The 21,519-nt window shown below is 42.6% G+C and overlaps 1 long non-coding RNA gene across 2 annotated transcripts; it reads left to right on the top strand.

Annotated features, from left to right (window-relative positions):
* The first annotated feature begins 199 nt into the window (after positions 1-199).
* On the top strand, positions 200-21,138 carry LOC122173522 (uncharacterized). Of its 2 annotated transcripts, XR_006174028.2 has the most exons (3): positions 200-900; positions 3,444-3,556; positions 20,357-21,138. It is a non-coding gene; the product is annotated as an uncharacterized LOC122173522 (long non-coding RNA). The 2 variants fall into 2 exon arrangements; XR_006174027.2 differs by lacking the exon at positions 20,357-21,138 and having other exon boundaries at positions 3,444-5,683.
* The last annotated feature ends 381 nt before the right edge of the window (positions 21,139-21,519 follow it).

Genomic DNA, 21,519 nt, shown 5'->3' with positions numbered 1-21,519 from the left:
ATCCCCCTGCCCCACCGGCTCCTCGCTCGCTCAGCTCCGTGCGAGGGCGCGCTGGGAGGCTGCGACGGGTCCTGGCGGAGTAAGTGCGGCGGTTGTCTCTACCCCGCTCGCTGCCCGAGCCCGGACTCCAGCCTTCGGCTGCCTGCGACTCTCCCAGCTCTGCACGCGACCCCTCCCCGTTCCCCATTGGGCGGCGATCGCGATCGCCCCGCCCCGCCTTTCCGTCCGCCCAGCTCATTGGCTAACTGACGCCGCTCCGCCCCCTCCTCCTCAGCCCCAGATCGTGGAGCTAGAGGCGCAGCGGCAGCCGCCTGGGCCCCACAGCGGGGACCGTCTCCCTCCGCCCTTTCCTAGCCCGGGGCTCCGCGCGCGGGCGGAGGCGGAGCGACGCGAGGCCGGGGAGGGGCGGGCACATCCGTGTCGCCGTGCGGGCCGGAGCTCCATGCCCGTGGGGCCCCGCCCGGGTCGAGAAGGCAGCTGCTCGGAGTCGGGACAGGCAGCGCCCCGCGCCCGGGCGGAGCTGAGGGAGCCTCCCCCTTTTCCTTGGGGTACAGGACCCGGCACAAGACTCTCCCCCTCCCCCCGCTGGCTCAGTGGCTCTTCTCAGCCCGGAGCCCCTGAGCGAGGGGGTGTTACTGGGCTCCCAGCAACGCACCGGGGAGCGGCTCCTGCCCGCAGGACTGAGGCGGAGGTGCCCGGCGCACCGGGGGCTGTGCTGCGATTTAAGCTTTTCTGGCTTCTTACAGGGATGAGCGTGGTGTAAACATCTGGCGAGCTGGGAAGTGTCGCCGCCCTGCCCGTAACAGCGCTGACAACACCTCGCCAAAAGGGTTGGGTGCTCTCCCAAGCCCGCTTCTTCCTTCCCCACCTCTCACCTAAGGGAAAAGCCTCATTGCTCCCGTAAGTTTAAGACCCTGAGCTTTTCACTTCCACTTACAAACGACACGAGAAACCCAGCGCTTACAGCTTGTGTGTAAAGTGTAGCGTGTAAAAATGTAGACACCACGCATGTTATCGGTCTCCACTGGAGCAAAAATATTAAGCTTTCCTACTTATCAGTAAATCTCCCTGTCAAACTGCTGCCCTTCCCTGACTGAAAACAGAAGAGCATTCCTCAAAAGAAACACAGGGATATGTAATAATTAAGCAGAAGAGCGAGTATGTGGGAGCTAGGGACTCATTGAATTAAATAGCTGAACTACATCCCAGTGGAGAAACAGAGAACAGTGAGTAATAGAGGTGGGAATTAAAATAAATAAATAAATAGTTTGCTTTGCTCTCAGTAAAGTGTAGGGAAAATAGCCAGCTAACTGACAAGCCAGGAAACCCTCTAGTCAGAAGGCCAGCAGCTCTTTAGACTGTAGGGGTTGGTATACCTAGTAGGTTGCAGAGTGCCAAAGGTACAACCTGAGGAAGGGGGGAAAATAATGATGTGGCTTATAGGAATATAGTACAGTAAGCCCACCTCAGAACTACCTGCATCAGTTTTCCAACTGAGGAAGCCAATACCCTGACAGAAGTGACCAAAGAGGAACAAAGGGACACTATCCTTTACAAAAAACTAGTCCTTCAGTAGTGGCAGAAGAGGAGGATCAGTGTGCCCAGATCAAGGCATTCCAAAGGTGCTAAATAGACAGGCTGTAGTGTTACTGAACTTCGTACATTTCTGATGATAGACTATGGGATGACTGTGAGAATAAGGTAACTTGCTCAGCTGGTGTGATTGTGGCAGCCCTCACAAGGCTGAAATGAGGAAGTCTTTAGTTGCACAAATTGGTGCCAATGATAAGGAATTATAGCTAGGACAAAGGTTCTGAAAACTAAATATAGGTTATTAGAAAGAAGTCTATGTATGCCTTTATGATTTTTCCAGTTCCATATACAAACCCAGCTTCACAGCAGGAATTAACGTCTCAATATAAGCTCAAGACTAAAGACCCCAGGGAAAACTCCATGGCTGGCAGGGTTAAGGGCAATTAGAACAAGAGTTTTAAGTATATCTGGGAGAGACAGGGAAGCTTGCTGTGAATGGGGTGGGGGGAGTAGAGAGATAGGATGGGGAATAAGGGAGTTACTGAGACTCAGGGAAGGGAGTAGCCAGCCCAGGCTAGGAGAGGAACCACTGGGACCATTACCAACCTGCTCCCCAGTCTCATCCCCTCCGCAGTGGCCACTCCAGCTCCTCTAGGCCCTGCTCTCACTTCTGCCCTCCCCCCACCCACACAATGTGCACAAGTATCCATGGGAATAGACTCCATACAATATTTCCATTGTGATGGTGATAGCCCCCCTGACTCCTAGTCCTATCACTCCTATATATCAGGAACAAAAAATATTTTAACAGTGGGTTAGGCCCATTGCTAGACAGAGAAGATAAACAAGTTGATACTGAAAAGGCAGAAGTATTTAATAATAAACATTTCTGTTCTTATTAGGAAAGAAATAGGATTATGCACTTGTATCACATGAGGATGGCAAAATATGTTCATTTATTAGTCATTAAGGAGGCTGTTAAAGAGCATCTATGAGGGATAACAAATGTTAAATCAGCAGACCCAGATAACTTGCACCCAAGAGTCATAAAAAAGTTGGCTGAGGAGATCTCTGGTCTGCTGATGTGAATTTCTAATAAATCTTGAAATAATGGGGAAATTCCAGAAGACTGGAAAAGCACTAATTATTTAAGGGCTAGAGAAAATGCCTTAATGTGAGAGACTTAAAGAACTCAATTGATTTAGTTTATCAAAAAGGAGATTGATAGATGACTTGATTACAGTGTATAAATACCTTCACGGTGAGAAAATATGGGGTATTTAAAGGACTCTGTAATCTAGTGGAGAAAGGCATCTCATGAACAAATGTCTAGATATTAAAGCAAGACAAATTTAAATTAGAAATAACCCACACATTTTTAACAGTGAGGGTATTGGAACTGGCTATTGGAACAGGCTATTGGAAAAAACTACAAAAATAAGCTGTGGATTCTCCATCTCTTGTTGTCTTCATATCAAGATTGGATGCCTTTTTAGAAGATATGCTTTAGATAAACAAGTTATTGGGATCAACACAGGGATTACTAGGTGAAATTCTAGGTTTCTGTTATACGTCAGACTATATGACCTAGTGATCCCCTCTGGCCTCAAAAATCTATGAATCTGTGGTTGAGAAGTTGTATAGAGGAAAGACTGATTCTCTTTTCTCAATATTTATCAGGAGTAGCTCCATTAAAGCCAATGTTAAAACTGGTATCAGAAAGAGAAACAGGCCCAAGATGCTTGCATTCATTGGCATTTTATGCAGGAAACACAGAACAGAAATGCCATCCCTAAATCAAAGTATAAGAAAAGAAACAACAGATGGATAAGGACAGACAGATGGAAGAGTACAAGAAAACAATGAGAGAGTTTATCTTTACAACTTACCTTCATTGCTCCTCTGAACAGGCTGTCCTTGTACTGGTGGACTGACAGTGGGAACAGGTTGCATCTTGACTGAGTCATAGCGTGTAAGGCAAGAAGGGACCACCAGATCATCTACTCTGACCTATATATCACAGGTACCATCCCCAACCAGCACCCACACACTAAACCCAACAACCAAAACAGGTCAAAGTATTGCAGCTCACAGGCCATACCAAATTCATGGCTGTGAAAAATGCATCACAGACTGTGAAATCAGATCTCCCTTTAGGTGCAGGAACTAAGGGTGCTGGGTGTTTGGCCTCACCCCCTGGCTTGAAGTGGTTTCCATCGTATACGGGTTTACCATTTGGTTCAATGGCTGTCAGCAACCCTATTATACAAATTGTTCCAGCACAACTGGATCAACCCCATGATGAAATCTAGCTATTTGTGGGGGGAAGGGCAAGGCTGGAGGAGCCCCAGCCTGGAACTCCTACTGTGCACCAGGCTCCAGCTGCTAGTCCTGGCTGGGCTGAGGAGGGATGGGACTGCCTCTTCCCCTGCACAGCTGCTCTCAAGGGGAAGATCAGACCCACCTCTGGGTATCTCCCCGGGCTGCAGGAAACTCTTTGGCTGCGCTGCCTTCAGAGCCCAGCTCTGAAGGCAGCACAGAAGTGAGGATGGCAATCCTGCGACTCCCCCTACAACAGCTTTGCGAGCCCCCCGCTACTGCCTTTTGGGTCAAGACCCCCACAGTTACAACACCCTGAAATTTCAGATATAAACATCTGAAATAGACTATTTTTAAAATCCTATGATGGTGAAATTGACCAAAATGGACTGTGAATTTGATAGGGACCTAATTATGTGCCACAAGCAGAGAGTAAGAGGAACCATGGTGCACTCATTGCCCAAGGTCCCTGCAGTAGCAGTGAATTGATTGAGTAAAATATACCCATTTAATTCTAGCAAGTTAGCCACACCCCATGCTGCAGAGGAAGGTGAAAAACCCCTAAGGTCACTGCCAATCTGAACTGGGGGAAAAAACCTTCTTGACCCTCCATATGGTGACCAGTTCGACCCTGGGCATATGAGCAAGAGGGAGAGAGAGAGAGAATGTCCCATGCCTCATTAGCACATTAGCCCATGCTGTCCAGTGTCCAATTTGCAGCCATGCCCAACTCTGATGCTTCAAAGTAAGGAGATAAAAAAAAGCAGACTACACAGGAGGTTTGCAAAATCCCTTCCTGATCCCTGCAGGTGACCAGCTGAAGCCCTGAAACGTGATTTTAGAAACATAAGACATAAACCAGAAGGAGATCCACAAGGTTGCTGAGCTCTGCCCCCTACACAAGCACAAGCAACCCCATTATATAATCACACTCATAACTAATTACTTTGTTTGCCCCTACAACTCCTATTGGGAGGCTGTTCCAGAACCTCACCCTTCTGATGTTAGAAAGCTTCTAATTTTCAGCCTGAGTTTGATCATGGCCAGTTCATATCCTTTTCTTGTGCCAACATTATTATTCAGCCGAAATAGCCCTTCACCCGCCCTGGTGTTTTCCCCTCTGATGTATTTACAGAGCGTATTCATATATCCTCTCAGCTTTCTTTTTGCTAGGCTAAACAAGCCAAGCTTTTCCAGTTTTCTGTCAAAAGATAGGCCCTCTATTTCCCTTGTCATTCTAGTAGCTACTCTCTGTGCCTGTTTCATTTTGAATTCTTGAACATGAGTGACCAGAATTGTACCCCATATTCCAAATGAGGTCTTACCAGTGCCTTGTACAATGGCATTAAAACTTCTCAGTCTACTGGAAACCCCTCATCTGATACATCCTAGCATTTGCCCTTTTTGCAGCTGCAAGCTTCCTACTCATCTTGTGAACAGTCAACACACCCAACTCTTCTCTTCTGTCGCTTTCAACTAAAGAGCGCCCAGCTTGTAGCAGAAATTCTTATTATTAGACTCTAAGTGCACGAATCTTCACCTGTGTAAAAGGCTATAATATTTACTAAAATGCATACAACACTCTTTGATGACTGGAGTTCTAGTGGGTCATAGTTACCTATCTTGTTTGGGCAATTCTCCCTTTCAAAATCTTTTTGAATGGATTACAACTACGCACAAAAACCAGCCCAAGCAACCAGGATTCATTTCTGCAGCAGAAAGTGGAATAGAGACTTCCAATGCACACATTTAAAAAAAAAAATTAAAATTGGTGTAGTAATTCCAAAAAAATAATCCCACTAAATCTCTCCAAAATCCTTAGGTTGACTCTGTGTAAAATGGAGTGACCACAATGGACTTGTGTCTTATCTTTGGGGAAGGATAAGTAGTAAAAAAATTCTTCCACATCCCTGTCAAAGATGCTAAGGTTGGATCTGTACATATTACAAAATAAAGACTACAGCTATCTATATTTTAATAATGTATGATGCATCCATTGCCGTGGTATCTGATTGCATTACATACATTAAATTAAACAAGCCATCAGTATTATTTATATATATATATAAATAATATATATATGGAGAAATCAAACACACCAATACATCAAAGAAAAAAATCTTCAGCGTCTTAGTTTAATAAAGTCAAGCAAACACTTAGCTGAAAAGACAAGTCTTGCATAGGGCCCTAAAGGCCAGCAATCTCAGCCTCTGGAGGACAGCCAGTAAAAAGTGTTTAAATACAAATGTGGCTGAGTTTCAGGGCCAGCTCCTGGCAAGCAGGTGGTTGGGGCGGCCGCTCCGGAGAGGGGCGGCACATCCAGCTATTCGGCGGTAATTTGGCGGACGGTCCCTCACTCCTGCTCGGAGTGAAGGACCTCCCGCCGAATTGCCGCCGCAGATCGCGATCGTGGCTTTTTTTTGGCTGCTTGGGACGGCCAAAACCCTGGAGCAGGCCCTGCTGAGTTTCAGTGCCTGGTATTGAGAAGACATTGCAGTGCAATGATAATTTAAAAATATATATATATTTTTGATTTTCAAGAAACTTACTATATTAGAGTATCGTCAACAAAGAATTATATAAGTAGAAAATCTTTAAAGTAGAGAGGGACAAACTCAGACTTTGGGGGAATTTGCAAAAGGAAACTGAATTTCACTATCAGGTCCACTCACTGAAAATTCTCTGTCTCTTGCCCCCACCTGATTCAGTCAAAGGTTTCTTGGTCCAAGTGTCTCAGATTATTTCACCCCAAATCCCTAAATTGCACTAGAAATGGACTAGCACACAATGCAGATCACTAAACATTATCACAAGTACAAACAAACAAAAAACCCAAACAAGCTCAAAACATTTTTTGACAAATAGGCTGCCACATTCACAGCAGATTAAGCTTCTAGGCTTGTTTCTCCACTGACATTGCTTTTTCACTAGCGTAACTTCAATGGAGTGGAGCAGAAAATCAGGCCCTCTTAGTGGTCTTATATTCATATTCAGTGCTTTGGAGATATTTTAGTTGATTTTATCATATAAATATTGTTTAGGCTTGGTGAGGACACTTTTTAAATTACAAAATACTGAGTTTCAATTGCATTATTTATTGAAAATCTGAATAAAATCTATCTCAAGCTGTTATTTTTAATTCTAGTTTGTTCCAGTTCTGCTTGTATATCATATCAATGGTTCATCTAATACTTCTAAAATGCTTTTCATGTTGAGGGCTATCACTCATTTTAGTTCCAAATGTACCTATTTTCCACACAAATTTAGGGTCCCCTCTCATTTATTGTTGGAAATTATTTACAGCAGAAATAAAGGATTGTGAAAATAAACATATGCCATATGCAAAGAGTTATTTGGATTAGAGGAATGGCTCTTACGTAAGTTTCCTGCATGAATAATTTTTGTCCCCCTCATTTTGTTTCTTTGTGATATATTATATCCCACGCTTATACTTTGGCAGGCTGAGAGGTATGATTTGTGCCTCCCCTGTAGCACTGTATACCCTTGATATAAAACTTCTAACCTAAACAGATTAAACCAGGTGAGTAGTCTCCAAAAAGGGGTGGGAGGTGAAGACTGTCACCAAGATAAACAGCAGTGAGAGGAGCAGATTACATGGCGATAATTCTTCCCTCCCTCACAAGTATATTGTGAGACATAATTCATTAATGAGAAAAATAAGGTAGGTGCAGACATATTTTTCATTGGACCAATATCTGTTGGTGGAAAGTACAAACTTTTGAACTACACAGAGCTCTTCTTCAGGTCTGGGGAAGGAAGCAGAGTGAATTAAATACAAGTTGGGACAGATTGCTAAGCAGAAGGACTAACATGTTGGGGGTTGTTACTTGAAATGAAGTGAGCAATTGGGGGTTAGATTTTTATGCATAAAGGTTTTGAAAGTGGGCAGTTAAGGGTAGCATGTTAATAATAGGTTAATTAATTAATATTAGTAAAGTGTTTTGAAATCCCATGAATGAAGCTGTTAAAGTGAAACAGTTACCCAGTTTTTCATGTATTCGTAACAGTTAAGGGGATTCATGCATCTTTTTTCTTTCCAAGATAGTGTTTAGCAAGTTTATATTGAAATTTTTTTTTATCAAGTATTCCCTACTTATGCAATTCTCTTGAGCAAAAACCTTTTCTACCAGTTGTGTCCCTATGTAATCTGAAGCCTATTACTTGAATGTTCAGTCCACTAGGGTTGGTAGGAAATTATTGTTGTCGATAACTGTGAGCACTGGTGATGCTTCCAGTTTAGCTTTCACTTGCCTAATATGGCATCAGATGGTAAAAGAGACTGATTTTTGAAAAAAAGCATAGGCATGCAACTGCACATGCAAAATGGATATGCAATTGATGCCTAACTTGCACATATCTGTACAATGGATGAATTTATAAATCAGCAAAAAGAAGAACAGGAGGACTTGTGGCACCTTAGAGACTAACAAATTTATTAGAGCATAAGCTTTCGTGGACTACAGCCCACTTCTTCGGATGCATCGGCTGTAGTCCACGAAAGCTTATGCTCTAATAAATTTGTTAGTCTCTAAGGTGCCACAAGTCCTCCTGTTCTTCTTTTTGCGGATACAGACTAACACGGCTGCTACTCTGAAACCTTTATAAATCAGGTAATAGCAGATGCAAATGCCAGAACTATTTGTCTATGCAATTACCCAGACAGTGTCATACAAACAGAACTTGTGCAAGCAAATTAGGCATGCTTTTGTGCGCTTAGCCATTTTAGAATTTAGGCCCTACAGATAAGGTTAAAAGGACTAGAAAGTTGGAGCTGATGCCTGTTTTACATGGTCTCTGCCCACTTTACCAAGAAATCTAACCGCGGAACCCAGAAATATTTGAAATTTGAGCCCTCCTCATAGTCATGTTTGCTGCAATCTCTTGAGTATGAAACAAACTTTTTTATGTTGCTATAGACAATTTGCTGTACATTTGCTTTAAAAAAGGCATTTTAAAGACAAATAGGTACATTTAATTGATAAATCAGCCTAGGGACTATATTAATCTTTATTATGGAAATTCTGCCTAACAGCAAAATAGGTGGATTACTCCATCTGTCTAAATCCCCTTTTGTAGTGTTCCACGGTGGTGACATATTTAATTTAAATATATTTTTAGCTTAACTCGGACCAATTTTCCCCAGATATTTTATGTGCTGTGTAACAATTTGGAAGGAAAAAAGAAAGATTCAAAAATCCTGGCTATAGAGACAGTCTAAGAAACTAGATACAATAAGATTGGGTGAAGGATCAGACCCACTGGACATGACCTAAAATTGTCATAGTTAATGCTGTAGTCAGAGATGTGACTAAAGTTACTAATAATACCCATTAAGGCCAGGAGTGAGTTCTGAAAGTTACAAAGCCAAGGAGCTTAGCCTCATAACATGCCAGACAAGGTTCTTCTTTTCCTAGAGCACAAATATGAACTCTTTGCTCACAATAATGAGGAGTTAATCACAGAAGCAGTCCCATTGGAGTCAGTTGGGCTACTGTTCTGAGTAACTGCTTGTCAGTGTGAGTAGATGATTTACAATCTGGCCCAAACTGAAATACCTTTTATTTCTTTTGAAGATCATCTGAATTTGACCCGGTAGTTGGGATTTCCTCACTCTGACTCCTTGGTATCATGTAATAAATAGAATGTTGTCAAATGAATCACAATCTGGGTCCATATACATTAGCTAGATCCATCCGACTCTTCAAATCCAGATTTTTCAAAAACATTTAAATAACCATTGCCATTGGCAGGGTCGGCTCCAGACACCAGCTTACCAAGCAGGTGCTTGGGGTGACCACTTCAAAGAGGGGCGGCATGTCCAGCTGTTCGGCGGCAATTCTGCAGATGGTTCCTCACTCCTGCTTTTTTTTTTTTGTTTGGCTGCTTGGGGCGGCCAAAACCCTGGAGCCGGCCCTGGCCGTTGGATACACCGATGAAGGTTAAACATGTCCTAGTCCTATATTTCTAAGAGAAATGTATTGTAAAACATCTCTTATGAAACCCTGGTATACCAGAGACAAATACTGCTGTATTATAAAAGTATTTTTTCTCCAGACAGCACATGAAGAGCCATACTATGGACCAAGGACAGGTTCAAGAGTATTTAGATTTACTGAAAAATAGGTACAAAGAAAAAGGAGACAACCTAATAAAAAAAAAGACCAAATAAATTATTTTTGAACTCTTATCATTCTCTATCAATTACTTTTTCATCAAATCACCATGAATTTAAATTGTGCTCTAAGTTTTATTCCATATTTTGTTTTTTGCCATTTCAGTGATATTTTTATAAAATAAAAGGTCTAAAGGTCTTCTTAACATTGAATCAGAAATCTTCAGTTTTAGTATGGGGTTGTAAGCAGCGCCTCCATAGTACAAAAAGAACATCTATGGTTTGCTCATAAGGATCACTAAAGTTAACTCTTCGTTAGAAAATACACTGTACATATTAAAGGGCTGATCCAATGTCCCCTGAAGTAAACAGAAAGACTCCCATTAATGTCAGTGGTCTTTGGATCAATGCAAATATCTGTGGGGAATAATCACATCTACAATAAACTAAGATATTGGTTTTTTTTCTTCTTTCTGAATACATTGACATAATCTAAACTTGACTATGTTTAGTTACAGAACTAAGGTACAATATCAAACATATTTTTTATACTATATCTGATCTGTGTAGGCATTTGCATATAAATTTGAAGCCTCCAGACAGTCTATTGTCATGGATTACAGGGTCTGTTCTATACCCTTGCTTGTAACCGCAATACTTTGGGAGTGTCCCCTGTAGTGTGCTGGGCTACCAGGACCCTGACATTTCCACAGGGATAGCCTACTGCCTCCACGACTCCAAAACTGGGTCTTCAGATGCCAGCAATCTTTATTGTTCACAATGGCTCCCTGCAGCAGATCCAGAGAAGCAAGACTCCTGTGGAAGGCTTGTACTGTACTCCTTCAGGGCATAATGCTTTCAGTGAGTATTTGCAGTGACACCTGGCAGCCTTTAAAAAAAAAAAAAGTAACAATTTATTTGTCATCTGGAGTACAAAATCTGAATGTCCTTAAATTAGACATTAAGACAAGGTCTATTCTGGCCAAGACAGTGCAATCAGCCAGCCAAGCTGTTATAGAATCCATTTCAGTCTCTGTCCTGCCATCTCTGTCAGTCCTCGGTAAGAGCTCTTGACTTTCTACAACAGCCAACGCATATCCCAGTATCCTGACACCTTTTGGTCTATTGTCCTTGAGCTAGGACCGTTGCTCTGCTTCCCCGCTGAGAAATGGGGAAAAATCTCCTTCTCGATCTTGGTTCCTACAAGTGAACATCCTGGCCATTGGTATGGGATTGATTCCTTTCTTGAATGACCCATTCTTTCCACCCAAGACAGTTACACGAGAAAACACCTCATGTCTCCAGGAATGCTCCCAGAACCACTCTTTTAAACCTTTTGCACCCACTGGGTAGCAATGCAAAGTACAGAGGGAAACTGAGGCACACATAGGCATAACAATATTACAGAAAATTCTCACCTTCACACAACTATAACCACACCATTATTAATACGCCTATGCAGAATAAAGAGGATACACTTGCATATTTAACCTGGACTAGTCAAAGCTACATATGGTTAACATGCTATTTAAGGTTCACAAACATTCCTGCAATATGCTTTAGTTTTAATTTTATTTTTTATATTGAAAGATATTAGACATGAACCTGTGAGGTTCTGAGTGCTTCCTGAAAGATGCTCAGTGCCCGAAGTTGCCACTGACTTCAAATGGAGTTGGAGGTGCTCAGTCTCTCCTCAAAGTTACGTAGCACATTGTAGTATTGGAGCTCTATTCCCTAATCTAATATATAGTATGGTCCAATGTATAGGGCATTAGGTGGAGACACAGGAGACCTTGATTATACCTGGCTCTGCCATTGATCTGCTGCATGACTTTAGGCAAGTCACTTCAACTCTTTTTCCTCTCATTCTTTGACTTAACTATTTAGATGGTAAGCATTTAAGGGCAGGCATTTTACACTATGTGTAAGTTCAATGCCTAGCACAATGGAGTTGTGATCTCATTTGGGGCTTTAGGTGCTACTATAATACAAATACTTATTAACTTGGCAATTGTTTCCTTATTTAAAAGTACTCTAGGAGGGGTGTATAATATGAAGACCCTCAGTCTGCCTATATTTCTGTTCAAGCTTAAGAGATTCTACTGAACTGAACTCAGGTCAATTTTTTATTTCTGATTCTTCTTTTTAATTTATAAGATTGTGTGTCGACATGCTCATTCACGTAAGTGTCGTACACCAGGTATAAGACATTAAACCCGATTGTCAGTCTTTTAAGCTCTCTTTTCTTAAATGTATATCTTAATCTAATCCTCCTGGTGGGGGAGACCTTAGGCTTCTTTGGGAATTATGTGGACTTGAATCCTCTCTCTCAAAATTTCTCTCTGATTTTGTATTTAATCCCACAAAGAGACTTTATCACTTAAAACAACTGGGACTGATTCTCCACTACCTTGTACCTAATTTTACATACACTTTGCACAGGTAAGTGACAAAATACTTCCAGTCTGATCTGGAACCATTTTGTACCCATTTATATTACACCTGTGCAAAGTGAATGATTGCATGAGGTACAAAGCAGTGGGAGAATCAGCCATACTATCTTTTGCAAAATTTACTATTCACTCCAAAATGTTATTTTTAACTGTACCTGTTTTCATCACTTTCTGCTCCTACACATTATGGATCAAGTCTTTGGCCCCTTTATGCCACTACAGCAATGCAAAAAGGCCACAAAGCTATCTTAGCTGACTTCCTGTGGATTCCTCTGGCACAGGAGATTCCTGGGTAGCATAGGGCTGGTGTGAAAGATTCTGCACCATTCTTCTTTGCAGCCCCTTGTGTTTGGGTCATGGCAATTCCCAACTGGTGAAATGTTCCATTGGTGGCTCCAACTTTAAATAGTCTTGCAAGGGGCAGGGTTCGACTACCCAAGATAGCATAAAGCAGCCTTTCCCTGCACCCTACAGTTGCACTGAGCATTCTGTGACTTAACTGAAGGCCTGAGGCCTGACCTCTATATTTCTTCTTCCTTTCTCTCTTCTGACACACAAGACCACCAACAGGTTTATAAATATAAAGGTCAATTAGCCAGCATTAAAAGGAGTCAAACCCTGGTTTCCAACATCTTTTCACTGAATAGGGCCCAGGGAAACCCCACCCTTCTGTAGGTGGAGTCTTCTTGTGTTCCAAGGGAATCCCTACTAAATATGGGCAGAGACTCTCTAAGCACAAGGAAACCCCACTCACTGGGACTTGCACTTTCAGGGGAATGCCTATAAACAGCTGCATGATACCCTGTGGTCTGGAACAATTTTTATAGTGGGGGTACTAAAGGCGGAAAACATGTACTTCAAGCCAGGAGGTGTGGTGACACCACATGTGATATCTGTCTAGTATTCTACCTCCCACCTTAAACCCTCTCATTTCTCTCTCTACCCTTCTTCACAATCCTGGCTTGAATCTCACTTTCTTACGAAAGGTTATGAAGAGATTGGTGATTAGGCCAAGTCTAAATGCAGATGGATTCTACATATTTCCTAGACCTCTATCTTGGTTCAGACAATGATACAGAATTGAAGTTGAATTGATATTAGAGCTGGTTAAATAGTGCACATTTTTTCCCCACAAATATTTTGACTATTTAAATGAATTCACTTCTGGGTGTGATTTTCTTTGCCAGTGATAATCTTTAAGGCCCCCAATGGGCCCTGGTCTATTTGAAGAACCAGCTTTTCCTTTATATATCATCATGCCAGTTAAAATGGTCTTGGAAGCTTTTACTAACAGGATAAAATTCTCCAGCATCAGTGGTAGGGCTCTCTCAGTTGATGCCCACCTTCACATTCACCCCTTTTAAATTAATTTCCCTTAAAAGTTTGCCAGAATACCAGTCTTACAAGCTTCAGAGCACAATGAAAGATACATTTATTTGGATGAACTTTTGATTTTTTCAGTATATGTGAATACCAAGCCACAAACTCTAATTGAGCTTTAAGATATGCAAAGTACAAAAATGCATAATGTGTTCATAAAGCATTCACTGTAGCCTCAATAAAGAATGTGGAATGACTGACAACGGACATAGAATATGACATAGGAGTAGAGGAAGGGAGTGCAATGGCTCAGACTATGAAAACTGAAGATGAAGTTTGGAGCACATCATTTTCTGATTCTGAACATCTAGAGGACAGAAAAGATCCAGAATTGATGGTATGATGGTAGCGCCTAATTTTGGCAATTACTTGATCTTTGACTATTAGCAGTAAATATGCCCAATGTCCTGTGATGGGATGTTAGATGGGGTGGGATCTGAGTTACTACAGAGAATTCTTTCCTGGATGTCTGGCTGGTGAGTCTTGCCCACATGCTCAGGGTTTAGCTGATTGTCATATTTGGGGTCGGGAAGGAATTTTCCTCCAGGGCAGATTGGCAGAGGCCCTGGGGGTTTTTCGCCTTCCTCTGCAGCGTGGGGCACAGGTCACTTGCTGGAGGATTCTCTGCACCTTGAAGTCTTTAAACCACGATTTGAAGACTTCAACAGCTCAGACATAGGTTAGGGGTTTATTACAGGAGTGGGTGGGTGAGATTCTGTGGCCTGTGTTGTGCAGGAGGTCAGACTAGATGATCATAATGGTCCCTTCTGACCTTAATGTCTATGACTCTATGATGTTGTCAGATGAGTTAAGTGACAGTGAATATAGTGAAGCATCCTATGATATTAACTGTCTCCATGTCACATCAGACAAAGGTGAAAGATTATGTTTGGAAGAAAAAGATATGATAGTGCCTCAAAATAGTAGTGTTAATTATAATCATTTGTTTAAATTATACTTTTGCTGTGAAACTCATATTGTAGTAGACAATATAATTATTTTTCTAGATTATTGGAAATAAAGGCATTTGTGCTCAAAAAGTTGCATATATCTCTGACTTGCAGAAGCCAATATCAAGATGCACCAAATGTAGAAATAGCATGTTCCTCAAAAATGAGATGTAGAGTTACAATGAACATATTATGCCTTAGTGACCATACATGGGCAAATGTCAATGGATAACCTACAGGAAGCAAGTGCAATTTTCATATCAGAAGCAAAGCGAATGAGAGTTCTGAAAATTTCGCTTTTTTCCAAATGACTATTATATCATCATACAGATTCTTGACAATTCAGAAATATTACTACATTAAATCAACTTTCTACATTAAATCAATATTCAGCACGATTTCAAATCAAGTTTACGTAGGAGGCGATGCCTACATCTGTTCCCTTGGGCAAGGGGCTTCTATACTGGTGGCCTCATCATTCCCTACTCAGAGCAAAATCCTTTACCATGAAGCCACTCCCGACTACATGGATACATTCTGAATTACTGATACTAAAACAGACATTTAAAGAAAACCTAAAGCCCATACATTTCTTAAGCAATGCAAAAACATTACAGCTATACTATGTTATATTCCTGGTAAAGCCCCTTTCACTATTGTGTTATATATTCAAGTAATCCACTAGTCTTAATAACAAATCATTGCTAGTAACCTAACAACAGTCTTTATTAGATACAGAGTTAATATATATACAGAGCATATTAACACAGACCAATCTGTCAGCCTAACCTAAAACCAAAAGCCTCTTCAAGGTATCAGCTCCCTGGAAATTCTGTTCATTCTCTTAATGCAACAGTAGCACAACTGTCACAGGTATTAGTGGGAGCCAGAACAGACCTGAAACCCACAAAGCATAAAACCTCAAAATCAGATTGGATTATACAACATGAATGCTTTCTTCCCTTCCTTCAGAAACAGATTGTCCTAATGGATTTCTTGGGAGTTGCTTGCAGACAGACCTTTCATGGCTTTGTCGCTTCCACTGTTTCCCTAGTGCAGTTTTGTTACTCCACATCCAGCTGGCATAATCTGATCCACTTTCTTTTTCCTTCTTTGGGTGGATTAGGGCAGGGCAGGGCAGGGCCAACATGGCTCCTCAGGTCAAATGTGGTCTATTTCAGTCATTCCCAACTACAGGTCACTATCTGCTTCCTAGCATAATGGTGGCCAGCACACCATCCTCATGCAGTCCTTTGCAAGTTAGGGTCACCAGTTCACTTCAACAACACATCCTCCCCAAATATAGAATTTATATTAGACTAACAAAATAACCTAATTGTAAACATTTTACATTTAAATGAACATTAGTGTCTCACATATACACTAGCTACTTGAGTGCCATGGTATGCAAATTAGTAAGCAGATTTATAGCCAGAAGGGACCATTATAGAGAATATCTAGGAATATCTGGAAACAGTTCATTCATTTCCTCCTTTTTCCTTTATGTGGTGCAAAGAATATTAAAACAGCTACCTCTCACACTTGACTTTTAGCAGGTTGGAAGTTAACCTTCAATGGAGCTGAGAGTGAACAACATTCTGCAAGTCAAGCTTGTCTGGCTAACTTTTGAAAAAAAATCAATTTTTGATTTTACTGCAAGAAATTAACAAATGTAGTATTTTTGATACTTTCATTCCTGCATCCAAACGTGGTTGCCAAGTGAAAGATAGCAGTGTATGGACAAATATTTTAATGATTTAGTTTTAAGGTTAACACATTTTAAAAAAATCATATGCTATTTGAAACTGGAAGGACTTCAAGGATGCACTCAGATTTCCTAGACAATCATTTGAAAATGCTCAGCACCACAATAGATTGTTACATACAAGTGAAAAAAAAAAAGGTAAGAGACAAGAAGTAAATTCACTAGCTCTAGTACAATAATAGGATGAAAATGAGATGTCTTATTCAAGCTGCAAATATGGCATTTATTTATCATTTTAAAGTGTATAAAGTAAAAATTTGTTATAGGATGTAGGCCCTAAATAGCTAGAATAAACTGTGTTTTAATAAAACAGGAATCAGCCTTTTTAGTTTTGAGGAAAAGTTGATCTATCAGAAGACTCCTTGTCATTATAAGAATTGAAGATGTGGATGATCAATGTTGTCTGCTATTTTATATTGAGGATTCTGCATTTTATTGTTGCTAGGGCCCACACTGGCTCCCATTTAAATCAATGGCAAGACATATTGTTGTCAATGGGAGCACATTTAGATTATGTAATTGCTGTCTTTTGAGAACCTCAAAAAACTGCCATTTGTATCATATGAAACTATCCCAATAAAAAAATAAGTTTTACTACTGATGAAACAATGGATAAAATGTTCAAAAGCACCTAAATCCTCTATTAAAAAAGTCTCGAGCTCTTTGGCTCCTAAGTCCCACTAACTTTCAATGAGACGTAGGCCCAGATTTGTAAAGGTATTTAGGCACCTAACTCCCATGGAAATCAATGGAAGTTAGGCACCTAAATAGCTTTACAAATCTGGGCCTTAACTCCTAAGGATTACATCCTGGGTTTGGACTCAGCATTGCAATACCTAACTTTTAGACACCCTGCTACCTAGTGGAATTCATAATCCCAAATTAGGGGACAAAACTCTCTGTATAATGCATGATTTGAATTAGGTGCCTAAGAATAGGGCTCACAAAAGCCAGCATGTGGAGCGGGGAGCCACATAAGCTAACTAGGAGGAAATGCTGAGGAGAGGGATGTAGCCTAAACTCCCAACCTCAAAGGGATTTAGGCATCTAACAGGAGGTGCATCCCTCTACTCTGGATTCACAGCTGTGAATCATCTCCTGGAGTTAGATGCCTAAGCCAGGCCAGTCCTTTCTTGAGGAGGAAGGAAAAAACACAGCTGAAGAAGGCCCTAGTCCCTCTATACCTAATAGCCTGATAGAGCACTTTGCTAGGAGACCTAGGTTCAAATCCCTACTCTAGTTGCCATGGAATGGGGATTTGCATTCAGGTCCCCCACCTCCCTGCTGAGTGCGCTAACTTCTGGGCAGGGCTGCTCTCAATCTCTTGCTAGAGTTGTTCTTATGTTTATATGAAACAAATATTCATTGGGCCAGAAAAAGACAATGACTCTGTAGTCTAGTGGTTAGTGCACTCTCCTGGGAAACCTGGGTTTCAGTCCCTGCATCAATAAACATTTAGGGCTTGGCTACACATGTGAGTTGGAGCGCATTAAAGCAGCCCCGGGCGCCCTAGCTCACTACCCAGCCACACTGGCAAGGCACGTAGAGCGCTCTGACTCCAGGGCTAGAGCGCTCCTGGTACTTCACCTCGGCGTGAAGATTAACGCTTGGTGCGCATTGGCTGAAACACCTGGGCGTCAGTGTGAACAAGATGTTGCATTACTGCACTCTGATCAGCCTCCGGAAACATCCCATAATTCCCTTAAGACAAGTGGCCACTCTTGTCATTGTTTTGGAATCGCTGCAGGAATGCGGATATGCCCTTTGAAAGCTCCGTTTCTGACAGCCGGCATGCTTATCTGCTCCAAGACAAAGCAACCATTACTGTGGAATGCTGTATGTGAGAGAGAGAGAGGTGAGGGGGAGGGGGAGTCTGATGCAGTCTGAACTTACAAGTCACCATGCTGACATGCTCTCAGATCCCAAAAACCCACTCTCTCTCCCCCCACATACACATAACACACTCCCTGTCACGCTCCACCGCCCCCCCCCCCCCGTTTGAAAAGCACGTTGCAGCCACTTGCACGCTGGGATAGCTACCACAATGCACTGCTCTCTGTGGCCGTTGCAAGAGCTGCTAATATGGCTATGCCACTGTGCTTGCAGCTCTCAGTGTGGACAGATTGCAATGCTTTCCCTACTGCACTCTACGAAGGCTGGTTTAACTCAAAGTGATCTACATCTGCAAGTGTAGCCATGCCCTTAAGTATTTTATACAAAGAGAGACCCACCCTAAGAGACCCCACAGCCTAGTTGTTAGGTCACTCAGCTAGCAGGAAAGAGGTTCAAAACCCTGCTCCAAATCAGGGAGAGTGGACATTTGAACCTGGGTCTCCTATACCCTCAGTGAGTGCTCTATCTATTCAGTTATAGAGTAGGGGGTGGGAGCTGTGTTTGCTGGGGCCCAGTTGGTAGCCATGCTCCGAGAACACCAATTGGATCAGATGCCACAGGTGAGATAGGCAGGGGAACGTCAAGGCTCAGATGTGAACAGGGCATCAGCATTGAGGTGGCTCAGTTCATACCCACAAGAAGAAATTTAGGTGCCATGGGGACTTTACCAACAGAAACGTAAGTGCCTTGGGAATTAAGGCACCTGCAGGGGTTATGAAGATCCATATTTTGGATTTAGGCACCTAAAGTGGCATTTAGAAACCTAATTCCCTTTATGGATCTAACCCTAAGTACCTAACTCACCTTTGAAAATAGGACTTAGGCATTTTAAGATTTTTTACTCCAGGTATATTTGGTAAGAAATGCATACATACTGAAACTATAATTATTAGCTTTCCATGGGCTTAAATTGTTTCATCTGTTTCCATGGGTGAGAGGAACAAAAACCCCATGGGCACCCCATATAGAGAGTGTGGTGACTGCAGTCTCATCCTGCCTTTCCCCCGGTTATAGATCTGTTGTGGGGGGTGAATAAGACTGGGGTCTGAGGCTCCCATCAGAGATTCTACAACAAGGTTGATAATGACTGAGTTAGTATTAACTTTGACATGCACACACTCGTGTTAAATAAACTTCCTTGACCTCTGAAGGGTGATTCCAGGAAGGCAGCAGCTAGCAGGAGACTCCCTGACAATGCAGTTCTGTTGGAGATTAACCAAGGGGAGATGGGGACCCGGGGCAGTATGGAGGCACAGGAGTTCTTCACAGATGACCTTGAATTCTGGCAGATTCCCCAAGATCAATTTGAATGGTAACTCTTGCCCATTCTGTGAGGATGCAAGCTCCCTCCACCCTCTAAAGTTTGGACCTGCTGCCTTTGCCTACCCCTGGGCTGCCCTCTGCAACCCCCAGTACCTTTTAGCCCAATGCTAGGCCACAGCCTGGGGCTTTCCAGGCTGGAGCTCCCCAGCTCCTCTGCCTTTCCCCAGCCCTGCTTCACTCAGGTACTCTGCTCGGGTCCCTGCAGCCAGGTCCCTCCCTCTCAGAAGCTAGAGGGAGTCTCTTGAGCTCCTGGCTCTCAGCCTCCTTATAGGGCCAGCTGAGGCCTGATTGGGGCGTGGCCCAGTTGCGGCTGCTTCCCCAATCAGCCTAGTAGCTGTTTTCCCTCTGCAACAGCCCTCTCCCAGGGCTGTTTTAAGCCCTTCCGGGCAGGAGTGGGTGTCCACCCCGCTACACTCCTCCCATGTGAAAACCGTCACTGAGCACTCCCTGGCCAACTACTCAATGTTTTATCCTCAACAATGGAAAATTAACACTACTAAAACATCAGAGTCATCTAAGCCAACGATTAGCAGGCTACGATGGCACGTGAGGTGCGTTTGGGTTGTGCAGCTGGAATAACATGCGTGTCCTCACCCCTATCACGCAGGTCCTGAACATCCAGGAGCGCCGGGCAGGCAGAGTGGGGCAAGCCGCCGACCCTACTCCCCAGCTGGAGCACCGGAGCGGGGCAAGCCCCTGTCCCTGCTTCCCACCGGGAGCACCGGAGCGGGGCAATGGAGCTCGAGGGCCAGATTAAAAGGTTTTACAGGCCAGACGTGGCCCGCGGGCCATAGTTTGCCCACCCTTGCTCTAAAGGAACAATACAGAATAATCTGCTTGAGGGAATTTCATGGAATTTCTAGTTCTCTATGCAGGATTTTCCTAGACAGGGAATAGTCTGGACAATAAAGATTTCTTAACTGTGCTTCTAATGTTGGCTCAAGCCTATAAAATGATCTTGTGTGGGGCTCGGAATAGCAGAGTACTGGAGGATATGAAGTATTTTCTCAGTAGAGATATTTACTACAGCCTCTGTAGAACTTTCCTGAATCTATGAAAGTCAGGTCTACCAAATTTTTTTTCATGGTAATTTAAATGGATATTTAAAAAAAAGAGTCATGGAATTCCATACCTCTTATATATTACTTTTCCATCCAACAGAATAAGTTTGGCCATCATGCACTTCAATGAAAACTGCTTCTGTAAGCAGAATGTGACTGAGCAAGAACTGGCAAAATGGAAAGTTTTATTTCCAAAATATAATATTTTTTGGAGTAGTGAAAGATGTGAACATTCCTTGCATTTATGGTACACTCATTTATGTTTTCCCATTATGCTTCTGTTTGTACTAAACTAATCTACCAGGCATTTAAAAAAATTCTTTTCTGCTACTGCTTTTGACTGTTTTGTAAAAATAACTATTTATACATTTCAATACTGTTTTTTTACAAAATGCCCATGGGTAGATAATGCTATATAGGGCATGGCATTCCAGGGTGCAGTCCAGACCAGTGAGGGGTTGTGTCACCCCTGCCCTTCAACCTGGGGTACCTCACAATGTTTGCTGCTGTAATTCCCAACCTAGGCTCCTCACAAACAGCCAGACATCATGCAGGTCACACCCTGAGTGCCTGGGTATAGCAACAGACCTGGTCCAGCAGCTCTGACTCTAGCAGCCTGTTAGCAAATATCCGCCACACTCTGGCTTCCAGCAGCCTTGGTTACTACATGCAGGTTGACTGCAGCACACTCCTAGTCACAGATTTCCCC

This window comes from Chrysemys picta, chromosome 3, assembly GCF_011386835.1.
Source record: "Chrysemys picta bellii isolate R12L10 chromosome 3, ASM1138683v2, whole genome shotgun sequence".
NCBI classification, from domain to species: Eukaryota; Metazoa; Chordata; order Testudines; family Emydidae; genus Chrysemys; species Chrysemys picta.
Note: the sequence above shows the minus strand (reverse complement) of the source record. Positions and strands in the feature narration are given on the sequence as shown.